Raw genomic sequence first — 7,616 nt, forward strand, 5'->3', positions numbered from 1 at the left:
CATCGTTGTGTTTCTCTGGACACGCTACAGCACCTGCGTGTCTTTCCTGAATTGAGGGGTCCAGAATTACAGTACTCAAGTGCAGTCTCACCAGTATATAGAGGGAAAATCACTGCCCTGGTCCTGCTGGCCACATTACGCCTGATAAAGGCCAGGATGCCATTGACCTTCTTAGCCACCCGGACACACGCTGGTTCATGTTCAGCTGCTGTTGACCAACACCCTCAGACCCTTTTCTGCTGAGCACCTTTCCAGCCCGTCTTCCCCCAGCCTGTAGCGCTGCAGGGGTTGGTGTGACCCAGTTGCAGGACCCGGCACTTGTATTGTTGAACCTCCCACCATTGGTCGCGGCTGACCGATCCAGCCTGTCTTCCCCCGCGCTGCGGCTCGGCCCGGTCCGGCCCCCACAAGCACCGGTGGCTGGAGCGGAGCGGGGAGAAGCAGCACCCCCGCTGCCCGCCTTCCCAAGCGCACACACGGTTCGGGCGGGAGTGGGAAGGGCGCCGCTGGCTCCTCGCTTTGGACAGTCGCGCCGCGCCGGGGGAACTACAGTTCCCATCATGCCACGCGGCGGGCGCGGAGCCTGCCGGGACTTGTAGTCTTGGGGAGGACACATGTGGGCGCCCTTCTTTTGGGCCTCAGGGGCAGTGGATTGACTGGCCTTTCCCTCGAAACTGGAGAAGGGAAAGCAAGCCTGGGTGGTGGGTCCCAGGGACGCTGGTGGCTCTGACACGGGTCAGCTGCTCCCATGTACCCTCGTTGGGACGGCTGTGGTCCAGTCCAAAGCGACCCAGGCACTGATGTGGATGGACCTGACCCTCTAGCTTTGAAAACAGCCAAAAACACTAATGTAGGAAAATTGTCGTTACATGAAGCCTTAGGAATATTAACAGAAACTAAATGGGCCTGTTTAGTCTAGAGAAGACTGAGAGGGGATCTAAGTATCTCAAAGGTGGGTGTCAAGAGGATGATGCCAGACTTTTTACAGTGGTGCCCAGTGACAAGACAAGGAGCAGTGGCCATAAACTGAAACACAAAAAGTTCCATCTCAACATGAAGAAGAACTTTATGTTAAGGGTTGGACAGCATTGGAACAGGCTGCTGAGGGGGGTTATGGAGTCTCTCTTTCTGGAGTCATTCAAAACCCACCTGGATGTGTTCCTATGTCACCTGCTCTAGGTGACCCTGCATTGGGAGGGGGGACCCGATGACCTCCAGAGGTCCCTTCTGACTCTAAAATTCTGTAATTCTGTGAAAAGTTGAGAGAGATTGAGCTCTTGCAAAACCTGGATGAAAAATAAGAGCCATTATTTATTAGTAGGCAGGAACATGAGTAGTTTGCCATCCTCCTTGCTAACACTTTTTGTCAGATACAGTGTTGTCACAGTGGGCTTTTTCATTAGTACCATGCTTTCAAGCAGATGGTGTATCCTGGGGTATTAGAATACACCAGTAACAAACAAACAAGAAAAAACAGTAAGACAGCCAAATCCACCCAAACCTTGATGATTTCTGTGTCCTAAATCTGCTTCGGAGGAATATGTGAGTTTGTATTCATGCAAGGTTGGAGTACAGGTGATGGAAATTAAGTCAGAAAGATTAACACATTCTTTCACTCTTGCAAAATCTGGTGTAGCTATGCTAAGGACATGTGTAGGGACATAACAAACCAATTGAAAAATATGTCCTGATAATAAATACATTGAGAGGACTTTAATGGTTTGCATTCAAAATCAGCTCTTCATAGTAATACTTATGGATCACATAATTTCTTTGGTGAATACCTCTAGTTCAGCTGAGCCATGAAGGAAGGGCTGTGGGGCCACTGGGCTGGGGGGACCCTCTGAGTAATTTAGGTTCAGGTTCTGCCTTGGCTCTGGCAGAGCCTCCACCCTCCATTTCAGCTGCCTGCCCCTCTTCCAGGCCTGCCACCATCATTCCTGTCTACTTAGGGCTTTTCTCCACACCACTCTTGTCAACACCTGTACCCATGTGGCTTTTAGTACCATCACTGACTGAAGAACAAACAAGTAAAAAGTGCTCTAGAAAAGCACCTTGGAGCAGTTTTACCTGACTGGAATTGGCTTCAATAGGTGGAATTACATGGTCTATGTGTGAAAATGTCACTGGAGCTCTGCAACTACTCTGGCTGCAGGTTTTTTTTGGACTTACTTTATGATGCACATAAAACAGCATCTTAAATGACATCTTTTATTTACAGTACAATATTTAAAGTTGTTATCTGGTGGTCTGCTGGACTTTGTTAACAAAACCAATGTTCCACTCTGTTTATGCATTCTTACCCCTGGGATCTGGAAGATAAACTGGAAAACAGAGGTTTTTCTTCTTCTGTGTTAACACAGAAGAAGAATGTTAACTCTGTTATCTTCACTCTTTCTCTGTTTCTGTTCATGAATCAAGCAAAGATTAAGCCATAGTGCACACTTCTCAGAAACAGTAATTCAGCTCCAGAATTGCCTGCTGCTTATGTACCAGAAGAACTGGGTCTCAGCTTGCAAAAAATCAAGACATGGGAAATGGCTGCAAAATGCTGAATGCCACAAAAGTTCCTGTCTTTTCTCCTTTTCATGGGGTTAAAACATAACAGTAAAGAGTACAAATGCAAAAGAATATTCTGCTGTGCAGATTTAGAAGACAGAAGTATCTCTGTTGTCTAATTCTTCTACATACCTCTTGTTTAAGAAAAACAGAAGTTTGGATCTCTCCTCAATATGATAACAGGACTTACAGGTTTTCCCATGCAAACCCCTTGTTAGACATGGCTGTGCAGTAGATGGGACTGACATCAGGGGGTGTGCAGGGGTTGGGGGAAGACTGGGTTGATACTTATCAGCAGCATATTGAGAGGCAGTGAATGAAGCACAGGGCACAGCCCCAAGCTGTGGGGGGTGTCACATCATCACCAAGGCTGCAGAGGACCCCACTAAGGCCACAGTTCAATTTCCAACTTGAAACTGTTTTTTTAATATGGTCTGTGTTGTTGTTTGAACACATTTTGAACCTTAATAATGCATTGATCTGTTTTATTTCATTTAGTATAATTTCTGATCTAATGCTTCTATTTCTAGTCTGCATCCAGACTGATGTAATTTTTTATATTAAAACAACACCTGTGCTGTTGATCATCAATGTCTGGCAACCTTCTCCAGCATCTGATTAATTTAATTTCATCACCTCACAGCACAGCTCAGGAATGAAACCTTGGATCTATCGCAGTCAATAGAACTCCTGTCACTGATTTCAGTGAGATAATAATGTCATTCCAGAAGTGCCTCTAGTGTATTCATCACTGCTTGCAAAAGGATAACATTTGCTTAATCTGAGGTCAACATTTGTCCTGTGTATTTGTAGATCTTGATGTTTTTCACTCTGCAAATTCAGTATTGTTGTTATAATATCTCAGTTTGGAAATAGTTTGACATTTTTCAAAACTATTGGCTATTAAATATTAAATAAGCATTCTCTGTACCTGAGAAGTAATAGACTAGATTCAGTTTTTTAATAGTTTTTCCCACTGTTTATTGTGCAGGTTGTTTGCTCAGTCCCATCAGTTCTGATCTTGAAAATGTCTTGCAGTAAAACAATATCACAACCTTCTTTGCCAGTTCTTGGTGTTATTGAGACTGTCAGAAAGAGTAACCAAGTGCTGCATTACTTGTGTTAATGAGAAAATTCTAGATCTCACTCAGTGAAGTATCTCATGCATCCTGCACTGCTAAGTCAGTGAATATTGCAAAATGCAACTGTATAAAGCTAAGAATATGTTCCAATTTCTCTTTAAGGAAATACCTGGCTTTTTCGTGCTGCTGTTTTTCTTCTGAAATACAAAACTGTTCATAACAGCAGGCTCTAGTCATCATTTACTTGAATGCTAAAGGTCCATATATAATTTCAGGCCCGCTTGTTATATTGTAAATCAGAGGTTAAGTCACAGTCCATACCATTACTGAAGATTTATGGCACTATTCAAATGTTGCCACAGAATGGAAAAGTAGATCTTAGTCGAAAATCTTCAGCTTGGTACAACTACAGTGTATTTTTTTACCCTAGTAAATTATTACAAAAACACACAATACATGTTGAATATTCATGAAGAAAGAAGCCAATAACACATAATGGCATTCTCATAAATAGCTATAGCACAAAATTTAATGTGCTTTTCATATTTTGGACCCAATTCTGTTCTGCTCAACACAAAATTCCCCAGACCATTAACTTCTGCAAGAGCAAGGCAAAAGTGTTACCTTGTCTTTGTGGTTTAAAGTACAGTTTAAAGAACTGAATTGTCCTGAGACAATTTCAAATGTGCTAATAGTCATTAGTCCTTTGATAAAGTTATTAAGGAAGTGCAGTTTTGAATACTGTTTCAAGAACTGATTCTTACATTCATACTCATTCATGACGGATGTAAGGACACAATTCAATATACAAAATACAGACTCTGTGTGTGTGTGTTGACTGTTGTTTCTTGATGATGCATATCTAAAACTCAACAAAGACTTTCCTAAAAAGTAGCCAAAAATCAAAATTGTAGCTAAGTATACAAACATAAGTACGTAGCTGAAACTTGCTTCCAGAAGAGGTCTTAAAGCCTCCTTAAATACTCTTTAAAAACTCAAATAAGTCTTAACCTGAGAAGTAATTCTGCAGAACCAGCATGATAGTCCCCTATGGTCATCACATACATCTCTTTCTCAAACTGATAGTCTTGCAAACCATGTCATGGTCTTTCTCCATCTCAGTTTGAAGAACTCATCTGACAACTGGGATTCAAATTCCCCCTCTCATTTGCTCTATAGCAGCTCTGCATTGCTAGTTCTGCCCTCAGCATCTCCCCAGCGGTCCCAGGAAGCCCTCAAATTACATTTTTGAATTATGCCCACTTTCAGTTCTAGTGGGTCACAATGTAAAGTGAGCAAATAATGTTTTATCAATGTGTGAAAGACAAGCACTGTGCTGAGACTGTGCCTGACACATGAAGTTTCCCTCTACTGCTGTTAAGACCTGTGCTGAAGGGATTTGTCTGGCTTTGGGCACTATCTGTCAGAAAAGATGTGGGATAAGTGGAGTCCAGAAGAAAGGTTCTGTATTGACTAAGATCCAGAAGACAGACGGATTGAAACATAAGAACACATTGAAATACCAAGGTTGTTTACCCTAAGGAAGACAAGATGGTCCCATGTGTTCAGTAATAGTCTTCAAATACATTCAAAGCTATTGCAAAGAGAAAAAAAATAGTCTTCTCTCATTTACTTTGAATAAAACAGGAAGTAATGAGTGTAAATCAGAACAAGAACTGATTTACAGCAGATGTGAAAAACTTTTTAAGAGTAAGGATAGCTAACAAAAAAGATTGCCTGGAAGCGCAATCCATGGTCTCCCAGTCACTGACCTTCAAGAACAGGTTAGACATCTGTTGGGAGATGTAAATTTGGCTGATCTTGCCTTGAGGTGTGACCTCTGAAGTCCTTTCCAGCCCTATGAGTCTATCATTGCATGAATTCCTGCATGCTCAAAGACTAAACTGATCATCTGCAGTGGAAATGTCCACTTCCCAAGGTCTGGGCTACAGCCCATTAAATTCAGGGGGAATTTTTCCAATGACTTTAATAAGCATTGGATCAGGCCCTAATTGAGTGTGTAATTTGGAGCTGCATGTGGAATTTGGTCCACAATTTTGTTAATGGTATTTTCAAATGGGAAGAATCCAACTCCTTTTCCCAGGGCACATTAGTTTGCAATGGTTTTACAAGAGAAAGTAAACACATTCTGAAGGTGCAGTGCTAGATTTTTCTTACAAAATTGAGTGGAATTGACTGAAGGCAGACACAAGGAGAAGATCTCCGGAGGGAAATTAGCAACTTTTCTCAAGGAAGAACATTTTAGACAGCTATTTTTTACATCAATTAGGCAGGGCCAGACAGAAGGAGACAGCTGAAACAATGTTAAAAACACTTTAAAAATAAATAGGTATCATGAACATGAGAATGAAATCTTTGTCTCTGCCAAAAGATCAAATTAGAGCCTGAAAATGAGCAGAGCAAAAGAAGGGGAGACATTAAAACTGTCAGTGGATTCAATCATTTGTGTCGTGACTGATGAGGAAATATCCATTTTCCCGTAGTCTCCTACCAAATAACATAAGGATTTTTCTCCACTCTGAATGATCAATTAAATCACAAGCACTTATGCCAGCTAAAGTTCTGCCTCTGCAATTGCACTTTTATGCAATTGTGAGGAATACTGGATACATGAAATTCTACATAAAGTTAAGAGTTTGCATATTTGCAAGATCACAGCTGCTGCGGGCATCCATAGCCACTCTGCTTTCGTGGACTGTGGGCCTTTCCTGGAAATTCTTTCAGTGTTACCCTTGTCTTGTGGCAGGAAACAGGCAAGTGCTCCTAATGCATCTTTAGCTAGTGCAGGAAGCCCTTACTAATGTGGGGCTAATACACACATCAAAACTCTTTGCTTTTGACTAATTTATTATGTCTAGGAGTAAAAACACAAAGTTTCTAGAATCATCTCCCCACTCTGGTTTGTTTGTTGCAGATGTGTTCTGTGTCTGCACAGAAGCTTGAACACTCTACCTGAGAGATCATTTATGAAATATTTACTTTGCATTCTGGGAAGAAAAAAAAGAAAAAAAGTCTCCATATTATTATGGATAGAGTCTTTGACTGCCAAATACTGAATTATTTATTGCTTAATTGTACAAATGATATCCATGAGGACCTGTTGGATTTCAGTATGCAATTGATATACTGCACAAAAACAGGGCTGTGTCTTTCAGACTTTGTTCTGGTGCTTTGGTGGGTCACATTAAAAGAGGTACAAACACTTTGCAGAGGCAAAGCAGGAATACCTGACAGCATTTTTGAAGCTGCAGAAAGCCCCATGTATCAAAAGATGCTCTGACCTGTATTAGCCCATGTGGGACCTTTCCACTCCCCACCCATGTGCACTCACCACCCAGAGATCTGTCGTGTTTTTCTGATGCTCCCCTTCCCTGTGGGCAACCCAGTCCCTTCTGTCCTTCAGCTGAGTCCTACCTATGCCATGGACACTGCAACCATGTGCAAGGCTTTCCACCTACAACTGTGAATATCTACCATTTTCCTCCTCCAACACCAAGAACTAACAGGGAAGGTTAGGAGACAGTACCCATTCACCTGCTAGTTTGGCCCTGTGCCTACATACCTGTCACAGAAAAAACATTAATAGATGTTTCATTGTTAAATTCATTAAGTTAAATGCTTGTAAATACTTTGTGAGCATGCCTTTAATACTGACTTTAACTGTGCAGTCTCTATTTTAATGCCACAGATTTCCTGGCTTCAATTCTGCTCTTCAGAGGGAAACACATTACAGTGGGAGAGAGACTCTTCTGCTCCCAGTCCATCACCCTGAAACGAATTCTGTCCTCTTTTGCTGTTTTTTTTTCCCTTTCCCTCTCTCCTAATCCACATTGTTCCTGTCTCTGTGCTCCCACTAGCTAGTAGCCAGGCCAGCAAACTTCCCCTGCTTTCCTCTTCAAAGGAGGCCAGTAGGTTTTCCCCTCCTTTTTCCTTAGTATGAGAAAAAGAAATTTA

The sequence above is a fragment of the Corvus hawaiiensis genome, chromosome 30 (genome assembly GCF_020740725.1).
Source record: "Corvus hawaiiensis isolate bCorHaw1 chromosome 30, bCorHaw1.pri.cur, whole genome shotgun sequence".
In the NCBI taxonomy this organism is placed as follows: Eukaryota; Metazoa; Chordata; class Aves; order Passeriformes; family Corvidae; genus Corvus; species Corvus hawaiiensis.